The sequence below is a fragment of the Peromyscus maniculatus genome, chromosome 18 (assembly GCF_049852395.1).
Source record: "Peromyscus maniculatus bairdii isolate BWxNUB_F1_BW_parent chromosome 18, HU_Pman_BW_mat_3.1, whole genome shotgun sequence".
In the NCBI taxonomy this organism is placed as follows: Eukaryota; Metazoa; Chordata; class Mammalia; order Rodentia; family Cricetidae; genus Peromyscus; species Peromyscus maniculatus.
Genome location: NC_134869.1, coordinates 49,444,404 through 49,472,047, shown reverse-complemented (window position 1 = coordinate 49,472,047; position 27,644 = coordinate 49,444,404).

Here is a 27,644-nt window from a genome sequence, read left to right as displayed (position 1 = left end):
ACGCTTCTTTAACTTAGGAATGTGCTTCCGGAGATTTCTCCAATCCTTCATCTCCACAGGATTTTTTTTTAAAGATTATTCAGCTTTAAATTGAGGGTGGAAAGGTGGGCAGAGAACAAAAGGTCACCATTCAAAAAACAGTGAAGAGGATGGTGTGCCAGGAGAAAGGCGATTCTACATTCTCTCTTTCATTCTTACATTTCAGTCCGACATTCTCTCCCTGTGGGGTCTTCTCCTAAAGTCTCAGAGCGGTACACCTTAAGCTAGATGTGGCCATCATGTCCCCTTGGCTGGGCTTTGTATCTGTAACAGTTTCCTCCCAAACACTAAATAGTTGGTCACATGAGCACTTTGATGGAGATGGCAACCTTCCCTTCATATTGTTTCCAACTTGAGTGCTCATGTCCTTAGAGCTGGATCTTCTAACAGCAATCAGTCTTCTTTGGGGACCAGACAGGGGGCTTCTACATTGGTGCTGAGGCTTGATAGATAATAAGGAAAAATATCTACTTTTAACATTGATAAATTAGAGCTCACTAGTTGAAATAGCATGGTAATGGTATAATTAATGCACTCAGCTTAACCTAAGGGTGACAAGGCTTTGCTCACAGTTCATAATACAGAGTAAGTGAGCTGGAGTCCACATCCATCAGTTCAAGAAAGACAGTTAACAGTTGAAAGTTGTAGGGAAATAAATGATCTAGTTGTTGAGCTCAGTCATTAGAATTTCTACAAATATAATCTCATAAATTATTTTTGAAAGTAACAACTACTCAAGGCTAATCTCTTTCCAATTATTTTACTATCTATGTCATATACATAGACACACACACACTCACACACACACACACACACACACACACACATATACAGAGAGAGAGAGAGAGAGAAAGAGAGAGAGAGAGAGAGAGAGAGAGAGAGATTTGTATATATCAGTACCAGGTACCAGAGTCTACAGTCAAGTAATAGCAGTAAAAGGCAGAAACCACAGCTCCAGAGGGTGATGGTGAATAGCTAATGGGTAAATGGATGCATTTCATTCCTCAGCAAGGCTAACCCTGAAGCTAGGAATTCTGTCCCTGTGAACTCTACACGCCCCCTTGCCCCCTCCCACCCTGCCCCCACCCCGCCCCCACCCCAGTCAGCACCATGATTTAGCTCTCAGCTCTGCTCCATCCTTTCTGCCACTTTTAGCAACTGCATTGGGTTTTATAGCAGTTTACCACGAACTCAGAGCTCCAAGCACACGCATTTCTCCTCATAGCTCTGTAGGACAGAAGTACAGATGGAGTTTCACTGAGCAGAAATCAAGGTGTTGTTGCATCTGCCTGGAGGGTCTTCGGGGAGAACGTGTCCCTTTTCTCCTTCGTTTTCTGGCAGCTGCCAACAGTGGACCCACCTTTCTCTGCTCTCTTTGCATGATCTCTTTTCTGTGTGTCCATGTTCAATCCCTATTGGTGAAATTATTAAGGCCACTCCACGTAGTTAAAAGGTTTATTTAGTGGCGTAACTTACAAATGAAGGGATAGGTAGGTTGCAGGGTCTGGGGAAGGTGTGTCGCAGTCCGGTGGTGTTCTCTGGAGAACTCTGCTCGGTCCACCTCCACCGTCCAGGATCCAGGAACAGAGAGAGGTGGCGCATCTGGATCTCGGGTCTTCAGAGTCCTCTCTTGGCCTCGCTTTGTAGGCGTGACAGTTACTGAAGCCTCAGTGGGGGCTGGAACTTCCAGATAAAAGCTGGAATGGCTACCCACTACAAATCTCTAATGTGTCCTCTTCTAATAATATTTGTGGTAGCATTTAAGACCCACTTTAAATTCCAAGATAGCCTCTTCAAGATCTCTAATTACGTGTTTTGTCATATAGGTCCATAGTCTCAGGTTCCAAGAATCACACTAGGAACACATATTTGGAACCACCACTTAGTCCACAATAGCTCACATCCTCAGCAAGCAGGAACCTATTTCAGGTTGACAGTTAGGTCTCAGGCAGGATTTCTGTCATCAAGAAGCCTCCAGCCTATAGAGGGAGATAAAACTCATACCAAAATAGAATTCCTAGCAAGAAGTCATTCACTAGAAAGATAAAATGATATACCACATTGGAAAACATCGTGACACTTTCTCAAAGAAGTTAGACGTAGACTAACCATATGACCAGGCAATTCCACTCTTAACTGAACTTATCTTTCTGGGGAGCAGAGGAAGTCCTAAGTAAATGACATCTTGAGGACATGTGTATGGTTGATATGGGCATGGCCACATCAAGGACCTAGTCTTAGACCCATGGGAAATGACGAAGGCTTCCCACCAGGGTGAGGCTCAGAGGGATAGCAAAGCCACGGTCTTGTGTGGATATTGATAGTGTGTGTAGAAAATGTCCACCCCAGGGTTCTCCCTACCAGGGATGTTTTCAGCGTGGAGGCTTCTTCCCTACGGAGATTAGATAACTCCGCCTACTTGTTTATCTGTGTACCATAACCCCACCTCCCCGCTCAACTGGATACAACAAACACACTGCGCTCCCAGCCAGCCTCTCTGTTAGAGAACCCAGTCTTTTCTTCATCCCCTTGTGACCCCCAGTTAGGTCAAGTCCCAGGAGCCATGGAGGGCTCAGCATATGTTCACAGAAAGACTTGCACATAAATATTCATAGCACTGTTGTTCATGATAGCCAAACAGCGGCGTCAACCCGATGACCATCAGCTGGTGCCTTTCCATGGGTCAGTCTCGAGACATCTCCTACAGCAGTCTCTCAGAAAAGCTGACAGACCTTTCAGAGGTTTAGAGTCTCTTGCTGCCAGTTGTCTGAAAGAACTTTCCAGAGTTTGAACCAATTCAGTGAACCAGTTCAGCAAGCATTTGCGTGTTCCATATGAGACTGTAAGGCAATATTTTGTGTTTAATGAATCATCTTTTCTGATAATTTCTAAGCAGAAGTAGAAACACCATAGTCTTATTTTGCTAGCTAAGGTGGCACCAGAGCCAAACTCTGGGACTTTTTCTCTCAGAGAACAACTGGTGACATCTTCTAAAAGGGCCTTAAGACAGACTTTAGCAACTAGATACCTGCCACTAAACTGCAGCTTAGCAGCGCTCCAGATTTATCTCGGATTGCAGGTCATGTGTTATGACGATATGAAAGCCATCACTTAGGGGAAGTCAGATTGTAACACATGCTCTATTAATAACCTCTCTGGGCCCCTAAAATGCAGAGGTAACTTCTTAATAAGGTTGATGAGGGATAGCATGACCTGTAGATGGCTGGAACACAGAATGCAGTGAGTGTCCACCAAGAACTGTGGGAATGGTGGCTGTCATTCTGTCTCTAGGTATAAAGAAAATAAGTGGGAAGATGCACAGTCAATAATCATTTGGAAGAGTCCTTCATGTCTTTAGTTAGTGTCGGTTAAAGACAAATTCAACCGACAACGAGATCCTTGTTTTGGTTTTGGTTTTTTGGGTTTTTGGGGTTTTTTTTGGTCATTCTGGCATAGTTCAAAATGTGATGCATGAACTGCACCCCTTACAATCCCCTGCACGGCTACTGTGAATGTAAATCGATACAGCCAGTTTGAAGAGGAGTGTCACATGACCCTGAACATACTCTGTCACCCCACAATTCCTCCCAGGCAAATACCATAGAGAGGTGGGGTGTATGATGCTTCCAGAATCATACGGAAGGAAAGTGGCATTTTTATTTAAACCAGTAATTGTCCATCTACACAACACTGGATGATGGGCGCCATAAGCCTAAGTGACCCTTGACACACATGCCGCCATATTTGGGCTTCTCTCCTCTTTTCCTAGATCTAGGCCTAGTCTCCATAGCACCAGAACCTCTTCTCACAGATACCAGAACCTCTTCTCAGATATCAGGTGAATGAGCTGCAGTTAGGCAATTAGGCAAGAATAGATAGATAATCCCCATAGCAACATTCTCTGCTGGCTGAACAACCCAGGATTAAAGTCCCCTCCCTGCTTGCACCCTCCTTTGCCCCACCCCCACCCCACCTATAGATGCCTTAAGAGGAAAATAAAATTTTGGAGCTTGATCAGACATCCTGCCTTGCTCTCATTCTTTGTGTCTCTTGTCTCTCTCATTTCCCAGGCCTCCCTTCAGGTCCCCGTTGAAGACCCCGCTGGCTGGGGCACTGGATATATAAATAAGATATATGCACACGAGACTACTATGCGGCAGTGAAAATACAAAGTACTATGGAAATGTTGATCAATCTTAGAAACGCAGCATTATAGACAGTAAAGAGGAGTCTAAACAGTGTGTTTCCATTTTCAAAAGAGGCAAAAATTACACCCTACTCTATTTGGAGACACATAAGAAGCACATAAAGGCTTTGAACAAAGGGGTTGGAGGCATACAACGTGGTTTTAATTAAATCACTAATGGCTGCTTATTGTGACAAATATTTTAACATCTGGGTGTATTAGTGATCAAATAATTTCAAAACATGTTTCACCACAAATAAAGGCTGGTTATGTGAGGTGAAGAGATCAGAGGCAAGAGGTGGAAGAAGCCGCTTCACTGAAGGAGATAGGACACTTGAAAAGTGGGCTGCTTGGCTTTTTGGGTGGTGATGGGGAAGAGCTGGTTCCAAAGCCCAGGGCACAAGCCCAGGTGACAATTAGAGAAACAGTCAAAGATCAGTGTGGCTGGGATGACCAGGGCAAGAGAGAGGGAGAAGGAGATGAAGCCCCAGAGGACTGCTGGGGACAAGCCTCCAAGGGCACCATAAAGGACACAAGCTTAGACTCTCAGGTGCAGGGATTGAAATGAAGAGCAAGGGATACTTTTAAGGGATTGAGATGCTCGAATGACAGAGAAATACATAAGCAAGTCACACCACACCCTGCACTTGATCGTAGTAGACTCTCAGAAAGTATTTGGAGAAGAAAGGAAAATAATGGACAATTACGGAATCACTAACAGCTGTGACTTCCAGGAAGACCTCGTATGCATTACACAAGTCAGGTGAAAATCTCCAGCTAACAAAAGAAAAAATTAGATGTAATGTATGACCCTAATGTTATACAGAGAGAAAATTCAACCAATTGAGAGAGATAATAAGTAGATCATAAAGCCATGAGAGATAGATAGTATACAAATAATAGATGGATGATTGCTAGATAGACAATAGAAAAATAAATGAAAACCATAAGGGAATACCACCACACACAAAAATGATTTTAAGTAAGCTGCTAAGTTACAAGTGTATTTGATTGGGTTTTTTTTTCCTATTTTTTGTGTATTTCTAGATTTTCTGTAAAAGCAATGTATTACTTTTATACGGGAATAAAACAGTAAATGCAATTTCTCTAAAAAATTATCATAACCACATTGTATTCTTCATGTTTTCTATGACGAATGTAAGGCACTAAGTTGTCCCATCATAATTATTAGTTTCTTTCTGGGTTCCAGGGGAAATACAAGGTATTTGCTATTCCCTGGCTGGATTTGTAGTGGGCAGCCTGCAGCTCATCCATATGGCTAATCACCCCGGAGCTCAATAAACCCACTGGAGTCACTGCAGAAGAATTGCTGGTGGGATCATGGAAACAATTCGGCTGGTAGAAAACAAATGATTAAAAAGTCATTACATTATCTACCCAGGCAGGAGAAGAATTGCCTAATTTAACCACAAAAGTCACTACAAAAGACGGGGATAATTGCAGCGTCAATGGGTACTCAAAATGACACAATCATTTGATTTTAATGACACCTTGAGAGAAAATTCGGAGTGCTCGCTAAGTTTGCCAGAATCCTGTAAAACAGCTCATTAGTACCCACATTGGACCCAGTCGCCTGCGCTTAGATGCCCCGTCCTCCTCCTGGGCAATCCTTGTTAATTTCATTTTGGTGTCAGGACCTGATGTCCTCAGTTGCTTGAGGCCCACTTGGGAATGGCAGAAAACAGTTTCCCAAGAGACACGTTTCCTTTTAAGTTCCTGTAGGACTCAATTTGTAGCAGGATTTCTGCCATCAGTAGTCAAGAACATCTGAGTTGCCGGGGGTGGCGGGGTGGTGGTGGTGGTAGTGGTGGTGGTGGTGGGGGGGTGATGGCGGCGGGGGTAGTGGTGGTGGGGTGGTGGTGGTGGTGGCGGTGGTGGCGGTGGTGGTGGTGGGGTGGTGGTGGTGGTGGTGGTGTATACAGCTCAATGGCCAACAACAAAGTGAAAGTTTTTCAGGGTCCCAAAAGTAAGATTTCCACAAAATATCTGACAGTCTCCCAGAAAACACACCCTTCCTCCCCCAAAGAGTCCACCCTTTTCTAAGGAGCCAAAGGAAATCTTTGTACAACTCGATCTTCCAATACAAGCGTCTGGATCAAGCCAGAGAGGCTGCTGAAGTGAGTATCTGTGTGTTCATCTAGTCCTGTACCACACGCCAACCTTGTAGATGGAGTCCCTGCATCAAAAGGCAAACCCTTGGGAGCTGGGGTGATAATGGTCCAGCCATCAAGGAAGCATACCGCTCTTGCAGAGAACCACACATATTCCATTTCCAACACCCACGCCAGGCAGTTCACAGGCCCCTGAAACTCCAATTGCAGGGGAATCCCACACCTGCAGCTTCAGCACCTGCACACACATGCACAAATATACACATAATTCAAGTTATTTTAAAGAAACAAGGGCTGGAGAGGTGGCTCGGCTATAAAGGCAAGACTCTCAACCAAGTAATATAAAGAAACACAGTGAAGGAGGGAGGGTGGGTCATTTGGGAACGTTCGCTGAGACGCACACCGGTAGGAAGTACTGTGGGGCTCATGGAATGAGATACCCCATTCTGGCCTGAATAGAACTAAGGAAAGGCGGTTAAACCTGCCTTCTGCAGAAAAGATATAATTTAACTCCCAAAGACGTAAGGTGAAGAAAAGGCATCAGGAACAATCGTGACAGCATCCCACGAACACATTCCACAGATAAGCTCAATACTAAATACCAAAGCAGCTTCCCCCCAACTGTGAGCACCAGGCACATTTACCCATGAACTTTATGCATGACATTCCTTTGAGGCTGACCGCTGAGGACCACATCTTCTTTACATAATTAAAATTAAAAATAAATCTTTAATAAAGAAAAAAGATCCTACTTTGAATACGCTAGATTCTTCCATCTACAGCAATTTTTAACTTTTCTGACATTTATGGCCTTTTGAGAAAAGGACTAATTGGTTATTTTATTTTATTTTTTATTCTTCTCTCATATATTACAGCCCATCCAGAGTTTTCCCTCCCTCCATTGACTCCTTAGGTCTTTATGTGAGTTTTTAGCAAGTTGAATCATCTAACAGTTTTTTTTCCAAAGATTTCCTATTGTCATGGTTCATTGAAAGAGTTAGTATTAAGCTTTTATATGAAATTCAATGTTTTGAAAAGGGACGCAGTGAGAGTTTCTTCTTGCAGAGATGGAAGTTGAGTCTTTGGATATTATGATCACAGAATAGAGATCCAGAAATTATTTATTTTGACCACCACATTCCTCACCACAGTTTCCAAGGAAGCCAAACTCTTGGGAAATATTAGATGAACTACTGGAAATCCCATGGCATGCAGTTCCCTGATAGTCTAGTAGAGGTCTTGGTTGGCCTTGGAAACTTGAACAGGACTCGAATAGGACTCCCCATTTCCTCCCCTAGTTCCCTCCAAAATACAAGGAATGTTCAAATGTGATTACAAGAAGAAAGAATTGAGGGAGTAGAGGAGGAGACAGTGAGGGATGGAGTGAAACAGGATTATAAAATCCACAAAGCAAATGTCCTCTCGCTTACCCATCCACCTGCTGGATCACAAAAGAAGTACCGGGAAATAATTAGCTGCTGTAATGAAAAAATAAATCCTACACATTTAGAGACAATTGAAGTTAAATTTTCATTTCTATTGAAGTCAAAGTCGATATTCTTTGTGGTGGAAGCCTTCCTCCACGCAGCTCACAAGGCGTATGTGTGGATGTTGCCCCCAAAGGCTCCTGTGTTACAGGCTATGTCTTCAGGCTGGCTTTCCGGGGAGGCAGTGGAATATGTAGAAGCTGGGACCTTCTGCAAAGTTTTTAGATTCGTGGAGTTCCTGCAGGGTGATGGTGATAAGGGCCCTAACTCCTGAGAACAGCCCTCAAGTAAGTAGGGTCTTTCTGACATAGAGAAAGGTGAAAAATGGCCGGAAACGCAGGGAGCGATGCTGTGTTCCGTATAGGAAGCCGCCCCTGAAGCGTCCTCCAGCCCTCCCTGGGAGTTGTTAGTGGACACAGAATCCACTCCTTCCCCCCTCCACCCTCCACCAGCAGCAAAGCAGACAGGATCTTAAATGTGACCAGCACCCTTTAGGTAGGATAAAGGCTGACAAGTGGATCCTCAGTCATCCTCCCTGGCTGAAAATTACAATCAAAGCCCCAAACGTTCGGCTACTGTCATGGAATCGTTACCTATATTTTCGACTGCCCTCAACCAGGGTGAAATGAAACCTCTATGGTAAGTGTTTTTCTGAAGCTAGAAGAAAAGGGAATCAGGTATTTCTCCTTACTGGCTTGAAGCATAGCTGTTCCTCCATTATTAAGGAAAGATACAGTCTGGTGTTCAATCTCCTACAACTAGTGTTTTGTTTGTTTCTTGTGTTGTTTTTAAGCCAGTGTCACAGCAGCAGGATGCTGGAGCAGGAGGATTACCCCAAGTTTGAGGCCTAGTGAGTTTCAGGCAAGCCTGAGCTACAGTTTGAGATTCAGTCTCAAAAACAAATAAATAAACGTACCCATGGGGGCACCGAAACAGAACATCATAAGCTACGAGGAACAGAGCTACCATTATTATGAACCCTCTCCTATTAGTTGGCGTCTGGCTAGAATCAGAGGTCATCTAGAAACTTGACGTTTTCCATATAAAAAAAGATGGAGAATTAAGATGGAGATGAGGGTGGATGTGGACCTGTGGCCCCCTTGGAGAAATGGTTAACTTTCACTGGAAAAAAATAAGGTTGTACTCCAAGAGTGATGAGGACAGAGAAATGGGATTCTATTCATCCCGGAGTGGATCTACTCACCAAACTAGAAGGCAGTTATATTAGTTACATTGTCTAGGACAGTGGTTCTCAACCTTCCTAATGCTTCGGCCCTTTAATACAGTTCCTCAGGTTGTAGTGACCTCCAGCCATAACATTCTTTTTGCTGCTCTGTAATTTTGCTACCGTTATGAATAATGTAAATATCTGTGTTCTCCAATGGTCTCCGGTGACCTCTATGAAAGGGGTTGCAACTCACAAGTTGAGAACCTATGGTCTAGAAGAATGCGGCCTATACATGTGATTGTATGAAGGGATCTGTTAGATTGGCATCCATGATCAGAGGCTGAGGAGCGGGCCATCTGTAGCCAGAAAGCCAGGGAAATCAGTGGCTGTTCGGTCCAAGAATCCAGAAGCCTCAGAGTAGGAAAGACCAAAGATGGAATGCCAGCTCAAGGCCGATGGTACCAAATGCCATGGAGAGTCACTCCTGGAGTCCAGGTTCAAAGACTAAATAATAATCTGGACGGTGTCTCTGGCATCAGTGGCAGTAACAAACAGTGTCACCTCAAGAGGAATCCAGCTCATATCGGAGCCCCCCCCCCACTTCCTTCAGCTTTTAGTGTGATTTCACCCTCCAGTCCATGGATGCACCACCCACATTGAGAGGAGGACTTCCCCTCTGTTTGCTAACCTACATGATAACCTGCACTGGAAACACCTTTACAAACACACATGTAGCTTCCCAGCTTCCCAGCTCTCTCTCAGCCCAGGTAAACTGACGACTGAGATCAACTATGGTGATGATTAAAGCATGTGAAGGAGGACAGCAATGAATTATAATCCACTTCCTACGCAGGAGAAGGGAACCACAGTCTACACAGAGTTGCTTTACAAATTAATAAATTGATAAGTGATGATGAGTGTGATATTTACAAAGATTCAAATTATCTTCTTCCCACGTGACTATGATTACAGAGTAACGCCGATGGAGGGGAGAAGCCAGGTCACGCATTGACTAAGTGACCTCTGGTGAGTCATATCACACATTAGCATCTGGTGGCAGCGGAGAGCATGTGAGGAGAGAGATGTGTCTTGCTTCTGCAGTCACTTAATTAATAACAATAAAAAGAAATCATCGCTCAAAAGTCATTCATGAGAAAACAGCTTTTGTTTTTCTGTTACCGTGATAGCCAGTTCCTGGAACAACTCGAGAAGATGGAAGATCTTCGTCTCAGTTCCAGAGATTTTCAGTGTTCGTTGTCTGGCTCCAACAAACCTGGCGTGGGACAGAGCACTATGGTGAGGAGAGCTTGTCAGAGCAGAGTTCATCGGCCCGTGGCAACCACAGAGTGGAGAGCTACACATAAAACAGACGAGAAACAAGGCATCTTTTCAGGGCACCCCCCTATTGCCTCCAGCCAGGCCCACCTCATTCTCTACCATCATGCCCGGGACCCATTCACTTCCTGTTGTGGCCTGAATGTGAAATGTCACCCATGGGCTGCGTTTGAATACCCGGTCTCTGGTCGGAGACACTGTTTGAGATGAAGCCTTGCTGGGACAAGTGTGTTATTGCAGGTGGGCCGAGAGGTTCTGGAACCTGGTTCTACTTCCGGTTGACTCTGCTTCTTGACTGCTAATGTGTTGTGACAAGGTGACCACCTCCCCACCCCCACCCCCGCCACCATGCCTTCCCCAAAATGATGGGTCACAGCGTCTCGTTCACCTGTCAGCCATATAAATCCCACCTCCCTTGGGTTGGTTCTTGCTGGGTGTTTCATCACAGTGAGAAACGTATTTGTATATGATTCCCCTCAAGTCCGTCAGCCGACACCCAGACCTGTCATAAGCTTTTGAGGACATATTAGGTTATTACCACCACATCAGAGAAGCTCACGTGGAGGGACCTTGTTCTGAGCAATCGGCCTGTGACCTTTGCAAGTGGGAAAGCCCAGAAAAAGACTCCAGGCTTCTGGAGGAGGATGAGGTGAAGCAAGATTCTCAGCTGTACCTTTTGTGGGAAAGGGCTTTACTGGGACAGTTGATGGAACACAAGGGAGCCTGAGGTGTTGCCCTCCCAACCCCCACCGGTCATGAGCGTCCCGTAAACTTCCTGGATCTGGTAGTGCACTGTGACCCTGCGAGCAAGGGAATGCTTTGCTTCAGGCAATGTGTTCAGGGAGGGGTGACGTTTGTCAGGTTTCCCACAAATTCTGACAGTTAGACAAAAGCCAGCAAGCCTCAGGAACCTGAGCAGCTCTACCGAGGGGTCAGTTCCCTTCTCGCTGGCCAAAGAGACGATGGCCGTCACAAAGCATGCTGGCCTCCAGGCTCCCTCAGGGTCACATGTACCTGTACACATTTCAGAGTCCATGCTAACGTCCTAGCCCTTCTCACCTCCTCCCCTACCCTAAAATCCCTCCAGCTCATGGGCTCCCCCCACCCCAGTGACTCATTCTCCTTATAACCCTGCTCTTTTGGCTATGGTCACTCTCTTATCTTTCTTGTTCAGGCTCTCTCTGTCTCTGTCTCTGTCTTCCTCCTCCCCCTCTCTCTGCTCTCCAGTTCTCTCTCTCTCTCTCTCTCTCTCTCTCTCTCTCTCTCTCTCTCTCTCTCTCTCTCTTCCTCCTCCCCCTCTCTCTGTCTCTGCTTTGTTCCTGCTTCTCTCACGGCCAAAGTCTGCTTACCATGTTCAGTCTGCTACTTTCTCCCTCTGCTCTGGACTCTTCCTGATGCCTTTGACTGTTCTCTCTCTCTCTCTCTCTCTCTCTCTCTCTCTCTCTCTCTCTCTCTCTCTCTCATATCTACAATAAAAACTTTCACTCCAACCATGAAGCAGTCATGTCCTCAGTTTATACAACACTGAGTCAGCAACTTACTCTTAGAGGGTCCTCCAAAAAGTTACATCACAACTATCACTTTTCTTTAAACGTGCTTTTGTTTGAAAAAAAAAATCTTAAGTCCAATTTAGACATAAGAACTAGTAAATTGTATAGTGACAATAGAATCCAGGGAAGTGGGCTCTCCTGGAAATCTCAGGGTGCATCCGTTCTCTCCAGTGAGTGAGAAAGCACCAGTTGAGAAGTTCCTTTAGCCTTCTCAGAGCCCCTGGGCCTTGGCCCTTGATCTAGGGGTTCTTTCTTTTCCTGCAACAATGGCGTTCAACAACCCAGAAGGTGTGCATTTGTCCTTAGCAATGGCTTCCCTAAGACTTAGATTTTTACCCTGTGCTTAATGGAACTAAAGGGCCAAGCACCTGCCCACCGAGTTTCCTTGCCAGGGGGACACAGCAACATACCGACCTGTCACCAGCTGACGTCCGTGAACCCTGTGTGTTCAGCGGCGTCTCATCTAGAAGCCAGTGTTTCTGAAGGATGAGGACAGATGGGTGGTTGGAGCGAGGATCCCAAAGGAAAGCAGTTCTTTTCGTGACTATAGATACCTACCATGATGCGGTGAGTGTCTTTTCCTAAGTCCATCAACCTCCAGTGTGCGGGAGTAGGAGACGAAGCCTTTCAGAGGTGATTCGGTCATGGCAATGGAGTCCTGGTGACCAGGATTCGGACCCTCACAGAAGAGTGTGTGCAAAGCTCTCCTCGTAGGCTCCTTGTGAGGAGGCAGCCACGCTGTGACTGTCTATGAACTGGACAGTCAGCCTTTGGGAAGCACCTACCGGAAACCATGGTGAGACAATTACCATGATATGAACACTGTGCTGAAGGATGGACTCTGACCCTAAGGCAGGCACTTTTTTAAGGAAACACATTTTAATTGAACTGTTACATACACTCATAGGCATAAAATCATAATCATACTACTTGGTGAATTTTTATCATCTCCATAGGCTGAGGATGCCAACACTGAAATCAAGGAAGAGTATGTCCAGCTCTTAGACGTCCCCTTGCTCCTTCCAAGCCCCCAGCCAAGGCTGACATCCACCTGACATTAAACAAGGCTTCACTTTGCAAAAAAAAATGTCCCACTTTTTCTTCTGTCTGTGTCTACGGCGTTGGGGAATCAAACTTCAGCCTTGCGCACGCTAGGCAAGCACGAGCTACATGAAGTTTTAACCTGGTCAGCTTTCAGTGAATGCTATTTTGGTGCAGAACTGTGTACTCACAGGATCGCAAGGCTCTCAGGTGGCCGCCATGCGCAGGTCATCCGGATTGGCTTCTCTGCAGTGCTAAGTCCCTGGTTAACAAGCAGGTGGTGGACTTGGCAGCCAGTCCACGATTGAGCAGGCGCTGCTGAATACGGTTGCCAGCAGGGGGCGCCTGGCGATCCCACCCACTCCTGTTAGAAGCTGTGTATTGCAGCTCTCTTACGTCAACCCTGCGTGAGTGTTGTTTGAAATAGAAGCGTGAGCGGAGTTGTGGTGGAGTTGAGATTTAGCCACCGCTCTAAACAGCATTCTGAACTTACGTATTTCTTGGAAGTCCAGTCTCCGCCGAGTCTTTCATGTGAGGCCTTCAGGAAGACCTTCGGAACTTCCCACGGTGCTGTGGCTCCTTACATCAGTAGATCCTACTCCCGCGGTGGAGGCTCTCAGATGGAACCACTCTTGTGTTTGCGTCACACAAATCTCCGCAGGGTTCAAGAAGAAACAGATGGGTTCGCAGCTAAGCCAGCTAAAGCATCGCTCCTTCCCTTTGTGGTCTGAGCCCCTGGAGCTCCGATGAGCCCATGAGGGTAGAGCCCTTCTCCATGATCCCGAAGGCCCCTGGTGGTTCTGATTCCACCCTTCATCAACCTTTCCTCATCCTGTGTCCCTCTTGCTGGTCTTCTATTTTCTTTCCTTCCTTTTTTCCTATCACACTTTTACTGCTCCCAAGGGTTTCAGCTGTATCTTTTTTTTTTCTTTTTTTGGTTTTTTGAGACAAGGTTTCTCTGTGTAGCTTTGTGCCTTTCCTGGAACTCGCTTTGGAGGCCAGCCCGGCCCGGAACTCACAGAGATCTGCCTGCCTCCGCCTCCTGAGTGCTGGGATTAAAGGTGTGCGCCACCACCGCCCAGTTGTATCTTACTGGCAATCATATGCAGAGCAGAGGGAAAGGAAGGTGAGATAATACCAGGAGAAAGTCGGGGATGGGGAGAGGACCCACATGGATATAATATGTGTTACAGGCCTTTAACCGTGAAAAACAAGATATGATGGATGGATGGATGGATGGATGGATGGATGGATGGATGGATGGATGGGCAGGCAGATAGATAGATGATAGGTAGGTAGGTAGGGAGATAGATGATAGGTAGGTAGGTAGATAGGTAGGTTAGTAGATAAAAAGATAGATAGATGGAGATATATTCTTTTAAAGAGAATTTGTGAAATTTACTAGAAATGACTAAGTAAGAATTTTTGGTTTTGTTTACCAGCGGGGAGCAATAAGATCATTTGAAACTCCAGAATGTTCAATCTGAGTTCCCAGAACCCAAAGTTCAGTGGATCCAGAGATACAATGGCTAATCTTGATGACATGATGTGATTTATAATCAACATGGAAACAAACCTCAGGGCATGTCTGGAAAGAAATTTCTAGACCAGATTAACTGACATGGAAAGATTGATCCTAAATCTTCCATGGACTGGGGTCCTGGGCTAAATCAAAAGAAGAAAGTGAGCTGAGCCCTGGCATCCTTCTCTCTGGGCATCCTGACTGGACACATGTGGCCAACGGCTGAGACTTCCCCATCATGGTGGACTGGACCCTTACCCTAGGAGCAAAGTAAGCCTTTCTCTCTTTCAGTCCCCTTTGTCACACATCTCATCACAGTGACCAGAAAATACTACACACTCCTTGTACAGACTAGGAAGTACGTCCAGAGGTGTCATCTGTCAACGTTCATACACGTGGTCACTGCCAAGCAGCCACATTGTTAGTCCTCCTTACGGTCTTCCTTGCCCTCCTGATTGTTCTTATGAACCCGAAAAGCAAACATATCAACTTCCTCCTAAGCGTCCCGTGGAAGCGGCAAGCCCCAGCAAGTTGAGAAATTAAGTACAGTGTTATTTGCAAAAGCATCCATCAGCCTCCATTAGTCCGGCCTTCAGAAAGCACAATACAAAGGAAACAGCATCTTTACTACCTTAAATTAAGGGCGGCACATTTGGTGAGGCTCCCCTCCCTCGCTCACTTGTTTTGAAAATGTCGAAACGTCTCTAAGGAATCCAGACTTTTTTGTCTTCTTGTGGTTTGTTTGATATGCAGTACCCTCTTTCATCCCCAGGGATCCCTCTCTCCCCCTCCCCCTACTCCACCTGCATACTCCACCTCAATCCCACATGAAGCCTGGAAGCTCTCAAGGGGAAAATACCACCACCACCACCAAGGGCTTAGCATCATCCCCACGACTGACCCCACATGGTGTCTCCAAAGATGAAGGGTGAGGCTAGGCCGCTGCCTGGCCCCTCGGGGTGATGTGTGGACACAGTTCTCCTTTTCTCTTACATTTCCATTTCAGAGGTGAGTTTAGCTTGCCAGACTCAAGAGTGTCTGCTCCCCTGGCTTCAAGAAAACTTGCAGCCCTGCCTTTTCTATTTCTTCAACTGCGTTCAAGAGCAACAAAATCCAGAAGTTTGAGAAGCTTTAAAAGTGTATTTCATCTGATCCTGTGCCTGCTGAATCCATGCTCCAATTTACCTTTGAGCTCTTGCCTAGTCCTGCTAGTGCAGATCTTCTTTTTTGTGTCCATAAACTATATTTAGATTTTTTTTTTTCACTTTCCCCTCACTGGTTTAGTTTTCCAGGATGGAAGAAATTTCATCCCAGGCTCTCATTAAAACTCCAGCTCGACCTGTCATTTGTTTCCAAGATGTCTGAAGAGGTGTCTGTCTCAGTTTCTACCCTCCCCCCCAAAACCAGCCCCTTGGAACATAAGTGGAGATTTCTAGAAGCTTCTACAGTGGGCCGTGTCTCACTCTGGAGCCTGGATATATGCTCCTGAGCTGTCAGGCAGAACCAGAGTAGGGAGGACGAGGGGTTAGGAAGGTGACGACGTGTCCAGTGAGGACAGCAGGACGATGACATCCTTCCCAAAGCGACCACAGTGGAGGCTGGGGAAGGGGCTCCCTCAGTAACGTGCTTTCTGGGCAAGCATGGGGACCTGAGTCCAGTGCCCAGAATTTGGATAACAAGCTGGGAGTGGCGGTGACTGTTTGTATTCCCAGCACCAGAGAAGGACTCCCGGGGCCCACTAGGCAGACAACCTATAGCCCAGAAAGTTCCGGATAATCTGAGAGCTTGACTTACAGTGAGGTAGTGGCTGGCGAGAATGGCCCGACGGGCGACAGTGCCTGCTGTCAGGCCGGAGGAACGGAGTTTGATCCCTGGAACCCATGTAAAGGCGGAAAGAGAAGACCAGCTCCAGAACATTGGACTTTGACTTCCACAGGCACGCTGCGGCGCGTGAACCCGTGTGATACACACACACACACACACACACACACACACACACACACATAAATAAAACATAATTTTAAAAATAAAAATCCTAACATGAAGCAAGATGGACAGTTCCTGAGGAGGGGCACACCCCATTTTGACATCTCTCTCTCTCTCTCTCTCTCTCTCTCTCTCTCTCTCTCTCTCTCTCTCTCTCTTTCTTCCCGGCATTGGCTCTTGGAAGCATCTTGCCTTTGGCACTAAAATGGCAGCTGCTTAAGCACCGCTCTAAGTTGTTTTAAAGAAAGAAGTGGCCGGCCGACTGTTGTTCTTCCACGATCCTCCTTGTTCAGCCGGTCCTGTGTGGAGGAGCCAGGGAATCCTGGCCGGAGAGACAGAGTTTTGTCTGGCTCTTCTAATAGCTTGCCCAGTTACCAGAGCCTCCCGGCACACGCCAAGAGCCACGCCACCAAAGACGCAGCCAGGAAAGGCCGTGAAGAGGGAAAGAGAGTGGTAGGCACTTGAAAGCAGTTCTGCTCCAGTAAACCGCTTCATGGCATTCAAGGAGGTGGAAAGGCAAACGACTCCAAACACAACCTTAAAAGTGCTCAGCAAGACACAAACAAGCTGCCCAGTGGGAGGGAGCCTTTGGGACTGTGTGCTGATGTACAGTGCGGTTATACAAGGAGCCCAGGCGGTGCTGGTGTGGGGTAAACGCTTGTCCTGCGGAATGCAGCTTGATGTAGATCTATTGTGCATGCCATGGGCTTGACAGACGCCAAGAGAGGCTTACTTTGATTTCAGAACGCCTTTCCCTTACACACACACACACACAGACACACGCACACGAGAGTGTGGAACTGTGGAGATGGGGAAGTGTCTGTGACAATTTTAACACATGTGAGATTGCCCCAAGAGGTGTATCATGTTTAGAAGGCTTCACGATTTCATTAATCCACCTTCCGAGTGGATTGCACTACACAGAACACGCTCTCGCACAAAGCCGGTCTCTAACAAACACAGAAGGGCAAACTCCTCACTGTTCAACATGCTCTGTGAGATGCTGGAGTTGCGCAGACAGGAGGTAACTGCTCAGGCGGTCAGCTGGCTTCTTACCCAGAGCTTAGGAAAACAAGCTCGACATGAATAACGTTCTAAGATGTGGCCCAGGGGGCAAACATGACAGTAACTGGGCAAGTGGTCTCCGCTCAGTTTCTCCTCATCAGATGTGCTAGGAAGAGAAGCCAGCTGCAAAGACGTAAAGTATTTGTCTACTGGTGTGGCTCAGTTGGTGAAATCCCTTCCTTGTAAGAACAGAGACCTGAGTCTGACCCCCAGAACTCAGGTTAGCCCTGCATGGTGATATGCATTTGTAATCTCTGCACTGCTGAGGCAGAGACAGGTGGATTCCCCAGGGTTTGCTGGTCACCCATAACACTCTGCCTTTAAAAAAAAAAAAAAAGGCAGTGCCTGAGGAAATGACCGCAAAAGATGGCCTCTGGCTTCCACATGCAAAAGAACACATGTGCGTGAATATCCACATACATATGTACCCACAAATATGGACGTGCATGTACACACACACACACACACACACACACACACACACACACACTAGAAAGTATCTACCAGTGAGTTTATGCAGCATTGGTGGGGGGGTAGTTCAGATAAGCTCCTGGAATGAGTTTCCAGAGTGACCATTAATTACTGTTACATACTTAACCTTAATGTTAAATAAGAATGGCATTCATTCGTTTAGACAATAGCACTTGTTACCCAGAAGCCCCTGCACTTTGGGGCTGAGTTCGGTGGTCAACCCTGCAGAGATTTGTTTTTTTTTTTTCATGGCATCTTTGATTTTTTTTTTATTCATTTTACATACCAGCCACAGATTCCCCTCTCATGCCTCCTCCTGCTCCTCCCCACCTCCCCCCATCCCACTCCTTATTCCCTCCTCCAATAGGGTAAGTTCTCCCATGGGGGGACAACTAGGCCTAGTACATTCAGTTGAGGCAGGACCAAGCCCCTCCCCACTTTATCAGGGGTGAGCAAGGTGTTTGACCATAGGTAATGGGATCCAGAAAGCCTGCTCACGTACCAGGGATGGACCCTGCGAGATTTTTCTCTCCCGGAACACGAGCTTCAAGTCAACCTCCCCAACCTAACTGACTGATACTCTGCCAACAGACTACGCATAGACCCAAACGCAAACTAGCAACGCCACAATCGAGGATGAAGATCGACTTCAGGAAGTCAGAGTGGCAAAGGGAGTTTTTCTGGTCCCACCTTATCACTTGGTAGACTCATGCTTAAAAAATAAACCCCCAAGTGGCTTTTGTCTGTTTGCTTCAGCTTTTGTTTCTTGCTTGTTTTGTGTGCACTGGCTGAGGTACCGGGGGAGGTCAGAGGACAATTTGTGGGGATTAGTCTTCTTTTATCAAGTGGGTCCCCAGGCACCTTTCCTCACTGTGACATCTCGCCAGACCCTAATACTTTTAAGTTTTTTTCAGAAATGAATCAGACAAGATTGGGTACATTCAGAGAGATTGGAGAATAAGTGGTGTGGGATCCTTAATTAGGGAGGGGGGGAATAAAGATGAACTGATACGGAAGGAGAATAAGATAACATGAGGATGTCTAAAACAGTCATAAAGACTCATACTATTACCTACCTAAAATACTTATAAAATATGCAAGTCTGTATATATATATATATATATATATATATATATATATATATATATATATAATTTAAGTGAAATTTTCCAACATGGGCTGACATTGTCTCCCTGCAAGAGCTAAAAAAAATCCCAACACCAGGCATGAGAAGCCCTCTATTGAGTTGTTGGTCAGGGTTATCCAAGCAACTCCCAAAACATTAGAGGCTGTTTATGCTGCCTCCTTGATTGCCTCCCAGAGGTGGAAGGTGGGACCCTTTTGTCTCTCATGCTCCTGCAGAGAAAAATCTCTGCAGGGTTGACCACCGAACTCAGCCCCAAAGCGCAGGGGCTCCTGGGTAACAGATGCTATTGTCTAAACAAATGAATGGCATTCTTATTTAACATTAAGGTTAAGTATGTAACAGTAACTAATGGTCACTCTGGAAACTCATTCCAGGTACTTGTCTGAAGTACTCCCCAATGCTGCATAAACTCACTGGTAGATATGTTATAATGTGTGTTTGTGTGTGTGTGTGTGTGTGTGTGTGTGTGTGTGTGTGTGCATGCACATCCATATTTGTGGGTACACATGTATGCGGATATACATGCACATGTGTTCTCTTGCACTGTGTACTTCAGACACAGGACCTGAAGGACCTGAGCTGGATCTGACCGGAACGCTTCCTGCCTGAGGTCTAGCTTTCATGGTACTAGAAGGTATACAAGCTTCCAAATGAGGGGACTAAACAGTAGTCCTACCTAGCTTCAATGCCTATGAACCACAATGACTAGCATGATAACTTGAGGAATGCAATAGAGGCACACACCTGGATGGTAACCAACAGCTCTCTAATTGGATGTAAGGCCTGCTCAACGAGGAAACCATACCTAGTACTGGAAACCCAGCCAGCTGAGGTCTAGTCAAGCCACAGATCTTAGAGCTATTTACTAAACCCAGCATAACCCCTAACTACATTCTAAATATTTTTTCTTATACCCATAGATAAGTCTAGTCCTCACCCCTTATCAAGGAACTTCTCTTTCCAACAGATACAGACCGTTACAGAAGCCAGAACTGATCAAAACGCAGAATTGTGGAATCTTGTCCCAAGGAATACATTTACAACACAACTCCTGCAGCTAAGGCTCCAGGATCATGGCAGAATAAAGAGTGGAAAGATGGTTAAGAACCAGAGGAACAGGAAGTTTGCTGTGAGACTGTCTCCTAGAATTGTCAAAGAAGCTACACCCATGAGTCTCACCAACACGGCTGCCTAAACAGGATATGAATAAGGATAACACCTATAGACACGCTAATGTGGAAGAGGCAAGCTCATGAAGCTTCAACCCTAGACAGAGAACTACAGGCAGCTGAGGAACGCCTAGAGCAGCAGAAATGCTTTTCCCCAGGGAAGAGAGTACCCATTGGTTATCTAATGCCAAACCCAATAGTCAGACCTGAAAACATATATACAAAACACAGTCAAACAGTATAGTACAAACTGTGCATATGTGTGTGTGTGTGTGTGGTGTATGTGTGTGTAAGTGTGTGTGTGTGGTGTGTGTGTAAGTGTGTGTGTGTGTGTGGTGTGTGTGTGTGTATGTGTGTGTGTGTGTGTGTGTGTGTGTGGTGTGTGTGTATGTGTGTGTGTGTGTGTGTATAAATGCCCAAATGTGTACATATGTAACAATGAAAGAAAAAGGGCTATGAATTTGAGGGAGGACAAGGGTGGTATGTGGAGGGTTTAGAGGGAGGAAAGGGAAAGGAGAAAATGATGTTATTATAATCTAAAAAAAATCAACAAAAAAATTAAATCAGTTGAATGTCTTCAATACCAGGGGTAAAAGGCATCATTGAATACACCTTGATCAAAATAGCTAAAGCTCTGATGGGAAAACATCTCTGAAATATCTTTACAGGGCTGAGGCATCATCTTAGTTAGGGTTTTTATTGCTGTGAAGAGACACCATGATCTTGGCAACTCTTATAAAGAAAATGTTTAATTGGGTTGGCTCAGTTACAGTTTCAGAGCTTCAGTCCATTATCATAGCAGAGAGCAGGGCGGCATGCAGGCAGACATGGTGCTGGAGAGGTAGCTGAGAGTCCTACATCTTGCAGGCAACAGGAAGTCAACTGACACACTGGGCTGCTTCCTGAGCACAGAAAACCTCAAAGCCCGCCCCTACAATGACACACTTCCTCTGACAAGGCCACACCCACTCCAACAAAGCCACACCTCCTAATAATGCCATTCCCTGTGAGATGATGGGGGTCAATTACATTTAAACTACCACAGGCATAGTTCAGTGTTTAACTAGTTTATGCAAGGCTCTAGGTTCAATCCTCAAGCCTAGGGAAAAAATAGAGACCATGATCCCCACTACAGCTTCCCATGCTCACTTCCTATAGCTCTCCTATTCTCTATCTCCTCCATCTATGCTGACCTTAACCATTGCTAGTGCCTGCACCTGGAACACACATTCCCACATGTTCAAATGACCAGCTTGGGTACCTCTTCAATCCTTTTCATAATCTCATCTCCTAAATGACTCCTACCCTGACCTGCAACTTGGGCTGGAGAGAAGGCTCAGAGGTTAAGAGCACTGGCTGCTCTTCCAGAGATCCTAAGTTCAATTCCCAGCACCCACATGGTGGCTCACACCATCTGTAATGGGATCTGGTGCATTCTTCTGTGTACATAATAAATAAATAAATCTTAAAAAAAAAAAAAACCTGCAACCTGCCCTCCAGCCCCATATTTCCTCTGCAATACCTTTCTCTGCACTAACATTTGTGATATTGTAATATTTTAGGTAGATGGATAGATACATAGATAGATGATAGATAGGTAGATAGATGATAGAAAGATAGATGGATGAATAGACAGATGATAGAAAAATAGATGGATAGATAGGTGATAGGTAGGTAGGTAGATAGATAGATAGATAGATAGATAGATAGATAGATAGATAGATAGATAATAGATAGATAGATAGATAGATAGATAGATAGATAGATAGATAGATAGATAGATAGATAGATAGATGATAGAAGGATAGATGGGCCGGGTGGTGGTGGCGCACGCCTTTAATCCCAGCACTTGAGAGGCAGAGGCAGGCGGATCTCTGTGAGTTTGAGGCCAGCCTGGGCTACCAAGTGAGTTCCAGGAAAGGCGCAAAGCTACACAGAGAAACCCTGTCTCGAAAAGCAAGAGAAAAAAAAAAAGAAAGAAAGATAGATAGATGGATAGATAGACAGGTAGGGACAGAAAGAGAGAGAGAGAGAGAGAGAGAGAGAGAGAGAGAGAGAGAGAGAGAGAGAGAGAGAGAGAGAGAGAGAGATAGAGATATTAGGTAGAAAGATGGATAGATGACAGCCTTGAGTCCGAAGTCGCAGATGGCCCCCTCTGGAGGCACCTATCTGCCACTAGGTTCACTGACTCTGGGAGAACTCTGACGCGCCAATCAAAGGCACTTGGTTCCTCAGCCTCACCCAGCCTCAAAGCGGTTCATGCTGAGCAGGTTTCCAAGGCGCAGAGACTGGTCCTCCTGCACGGCTCTCAGCACGATGTCTCCCAACACACATGGATGCTGCTGCCTAGATTAATCAATAGCTACTCCAGGGTGTGTAGACTCAGGAGCGGGGAAGAATCCTTCCGGGCCAGGGAACCCGGAGCCCCTAAAGTGAAGGCTGCCAGAGCAGGCCAGGTTCCACACCGCTCTAACCCGTAGGAAGAACAAGAGGTTTTAGCTGCAGCTGACCCACCCTGTCCACTTTTAGAAGCTGATCCAGTCACGGGTTTCTTGTTGTTCTTACCCTAGTACTTCCCCTTTTTTCTTTTTTATACATTTCCAGTAATAGTTCGATTTTACTGCACTTAAAAAAATGCATGTGTGTTCTTTCATTCTTATTCTGATACTTCACTTCCTATTTTTGTCTACATACTTATTCTTTTTTAAAAAAAATTATGTTAGTATTTTGCCTACACATTTGAATGTGCACTGCCTGTGTGGCTGGTACCCACAGAGGGCAGAAGAAGGTGTCAGGTCCCCTGGAACTGGAGTTACGGACTGTTGTGAGCCATTATGTGGGTACCAGGAACTGAACTGTGTGGTCCTCTATGGGAACAGCTAGCGATCTTAACCGCTGATCCATCTCTGCAGGCCCCCTACACTCATTACTCATAATGCATACTTCCCTCTTGATCCATTCCTCTCTCCTCATAAGAGTCTTCTCCGTTCTTCTATTTCCTTTCTTTGACTTACCCTTGCTTCATCTCTGTTTTCTTTCTTCCTCTAGTCTCTCATTGATGATTTCTAACTTGCTGTAAATAATGTTTAACAGCATCCCAAAAACTCTACGATATTTTTGTGGTTTTTCATTCTATGATCATTTGTGGCTTGTTAGTTAGATTTCATCATTTGCATCTTATTAAGCTTGGTAGTGTCAGGTTCAGAGGAAACTCCATTTCCCCAAAATCTGATGGTTAGACAAAAGCCAACATTCCTCAGGAACTCGTGAAGCTGGTTCCCATCTGCCAAAAGGAGCCATTTCCCTTATCACTGATAGAAGGAGCTAAGGCCTCTCTGTGGAGTCTGTTAGAATACCAAAGCACGTACTGGCACCCAGGATCCCACAGTATCACAAGTACCTATTACACATCTCAGAGTTCATGTTAACATCCTAGCCCTTCCCACCTTCTCCCCTACCTTAAGCTTCTCCAACTCATGGGCTTCCCTCCCTGCACCTGCTCCTTCTCCTTATAACCCTGCTATTTTGTCTATGTGCCTGCTCTTTGCCTTCCTCTCTCTCTCTCTGCTTTGCTCCTGCCCAGGTCCAGTCTGTACACCAAGTTCAGTCTACTACTTTCTCTCTCAGCTCTGGACTCTTCCAGATGTCTCTGGCTATTCTCTTTCTCTTATCTACAATAAAAACCCTTCCTGTTAACCACACCACGCAGAGGTCCTGTGATCAGTTTATACGGTTACAATTGCTACTAAAGTAGTTTCTTTTCTCTTCTCTGAACAGCACAAAGATTGAACACTTAAGAGTAAGTTCCACTCTAAGAAGACCCCAAATAAACCAGGAGAGACATAAATCAGCATATGAACAAACTGTAATACAGAAACATGAAAACACAAAGACCGCTATCGATCAGAACTCCTCAATGACCAAATCCAAAGACACTGAGATCTTTGAAATGCTGAATGAGAAAGTCTACTTCTCAAAATGACTAGTGACTTCGCAGAGACCAGGGAGGTGCTCATGGGGACCTTCCCCTTACTGATGAACTATGGCTGCTGGTATGGACTCTGGGGGTGGGGAAGCCATTGTTTCCAATTGCTTCCAGATACTGCTGGTGAACTCACCAAGCTCCAGCAGATAGTTCCAATCCTACCACCACATAGACAGCCCAGGAAAATTCACAGAGGCACAAATCAAACAAGAAGAAATGAATGAACGAGACTAATAGGGAGGGAGTTAAGAGAAGCGGGGGGGGGGGGGGGGAGAAGGGGGGTTAAGAGCAATCATAACACATTATACACACGAGTGAAATTATCAAAGAGCAAATTTAATTAATAAAAAAATGATTGATGATTTCAAAAAGGAAAGGGGTACATGAAAAAAATAAGGAAATTAATTCAAAATGCTACTGAGAAAGTCGGCAACATAGAAGAGGCAGTCTACAGCATCAATGACAAAGTCAGAGAAAACCAAAGTGAGATTGGGGGTAAAAAAGGACAAAAATGTTGGAAATAAAAAACTCCACTCAAACAAACATATAAACAAAAGTAATGGAAATCCTCACCAACAGACTAGACCAAACATAAGAAAGAGTATCAGGCATGGAAATCTGAAGAACTACTATATTCCGGCATTAGTAAAGAAAAAAGAAAAGCAATAACCACAGTTTCTAAGAACTCTGAGACGTGACCGTGAGAAAAAACAAAAACAAACAAACAAAAAATAGCAAGAAACCGTGGGTGTTGAAGGCTCTTATAATAAAAAAGAAAGGAAGCTGAGGGCATGGAGAAATCTATTCAATGAAATTAAAGGAGTAATCTTCTCTAATCTGGAAATTCTCTATCCAAGAATAGGAAGAAGCGGTTAGGACCCCACACATACATGACAAGAATCTCTTCATAGCACATTATAATGCTGAGGCCATGAAACAAAGAAACAATATTAAAAGATGTGAGCAAAAAACAACAACAAAAACCCTAACTCACATAGAAAGGCAACCCCATGATAACAACTTGGATTCTCAGCAGAAACCTTAAAAGACAAGGGAAGGTCTAACGATGTGTTTCCAGCTCTGAAAGTGAATAAATACCAACCAAGAAACTCCATCCAGAAACATTGGCTTCTTAAATGGATGGATAAGTCAAAGCATTCGAGACGAGCACAAATGCAATCCGTAATTATCAAGGCAGCATTGCAGGAGATACTTATGGGAATCTACCCACGGAGGAAGAGGGCAGAGTGGGGGACAGAGGCACAAGGATGAACTGAGAAGGAACTAATCACGGCCAACTCAATAAACCGGCAAGTCCCTAAAACAAAGTGGGGTCCAAAGAAATGTGAAAACACTATAGCTGATTGGGAACATGAGACAGCAAATGATGGGAAGTAGTCACCACCTCTCAAAAATGATCATAAATGTTGATGGTCTAGTTTCTCCAATCAAATAATACTAGCTGACCAGATTGAAAAATGAGATCCCACTATTTCTTGTCCACAATAAATGCACTCATTTGTACAGACACTAACAGACTGAAAACACCAAAATGCAAACGATACACCTAGCAATGTTAGGCAAAACTCAGCTGAATCAGGCTGAAGAGGGGTTGGAGAAAGGACTCATAAATAGCACTTGCTGCTCTTCCAGATGACCTGAGTTCAGTTCCTAGAATCCATATCAGGTTGCTCATAACTGCCTGTGACTCCAGCTCCAGGGAGTCTGACACCCTCTTCTGACCTTCTCCAGGGGCAATGCACTCACATGCACGTACCCACACACAGACACACATATGCACAAAATTAAAGAAATAAAAAGAAAAAAATTTAATTGGGAGAAAGAGATAAAGAAGGTAATTGTTCCCAAGGAGAACACTCCTTTAAGAATATGGAACAATTGTAAACATATATGCACCAAATGTTAATGCACCAATTTTCCTGAGATAAACACTGCTGGGCAGATTAGTCCAGACTGGGTAGTAATGGGTGATGTCAATACTTAATCTCACCAACAGATAGATCATTTAGACAAAGACAGAAAAAAAAATTGACAAAGAGACTTCTGAGTTAAAAACTGCACTCTAGGTCAACAGAACTTTATAGTATCCATAGACTTCTCCATTATAGAGCTATAGAGGACACATTCTTCTAAGCTCTGAACTTCTGCTAAGTAGATAATAAGCACATCGATTAAGTTTTAAAATATAAGAATAATGTCTTTTTTAAAAAAACCTGATTATAGTGGAATAAAACTAGAAGCCAGCAGCAGAGAGACAGCGTAAACTGAACACATCCATAGAGATGAAAGGATGCGCTCTTAAATGCTAAACATGTTACTGGAGAACTTGAAAATGTAAATCCCCAGAGTCAAATAGAAATGAAAGGACAACTTAGAACTTTGGGGAAACATCCAAGACACTTCTACAAAGGAGGCCATAGCCTTGAGTGTTGATATTAAAATATCAACGAGCACACAGATAAATGAAAACAACAGAATAAAAATAAATGAAAACAACAGAATAAAAATAAGGGAGAAAGAAAGGGAGGAAGACACCCACAACCCCAATTTATCTCTGTCCATAAATTCACACAAGGAGCACATACACTACATACACAGACATACATGCACACACACACACTCACACACACACACACACTCTACACATCTGTGTGCACACACAGACACGCTAGAAGTAAGGCTTTATCTAGTTAAAACATCAACAAAAGCAATAGTAACAAAAAACATGGACAACTGGAGAAAATGCTTATAGGTCACAGAGCTTAAATGTCCTTAATAACCACAAAAGACATTGTTTGATAAAATATAGATAACAAACTTTCATTTAAAATCAAATTATGAACAACTCAATTTTAATACATACAAAAGGGAATCAACTAATGGTTGTTGGTATTCTTCTCGGGTTATCAAAGTTGCAGACACTTAGAAAGGAAATAGCACAAATTGCTGTCATTGTATTGGTAAGATAGCATTCCCCTACACTGTTAGCTTTTAAATGGTCTTAAACTTCCCAGTTTTGTGGTGTTGTTTAAAAGGAGATATTTGTACTGCAAAGAATCTATACAAGAGAAATAGAAAATCTCAGAATATATTTACATATCATTGTGCTGGGTAGTTTTATGTCAACTTGACACAAGCTAAAGTCATCTGAGAAGAAGGAACATCAATTTAGGAAATGCCTCAGTAAAATCAGGCTGTAGGCAAGCCTGTAAGGCATTTTCTTAATTAGTGATTGATGGAGGAGGGCCTAGCCCATGGTGGGTGGGGCCATCCCTGGGCTGTGGTCCTGGGTTCTATAAGAAAGCAGGCTGAGCAAGCCATGGGAAGCAAGCCAGTAAGC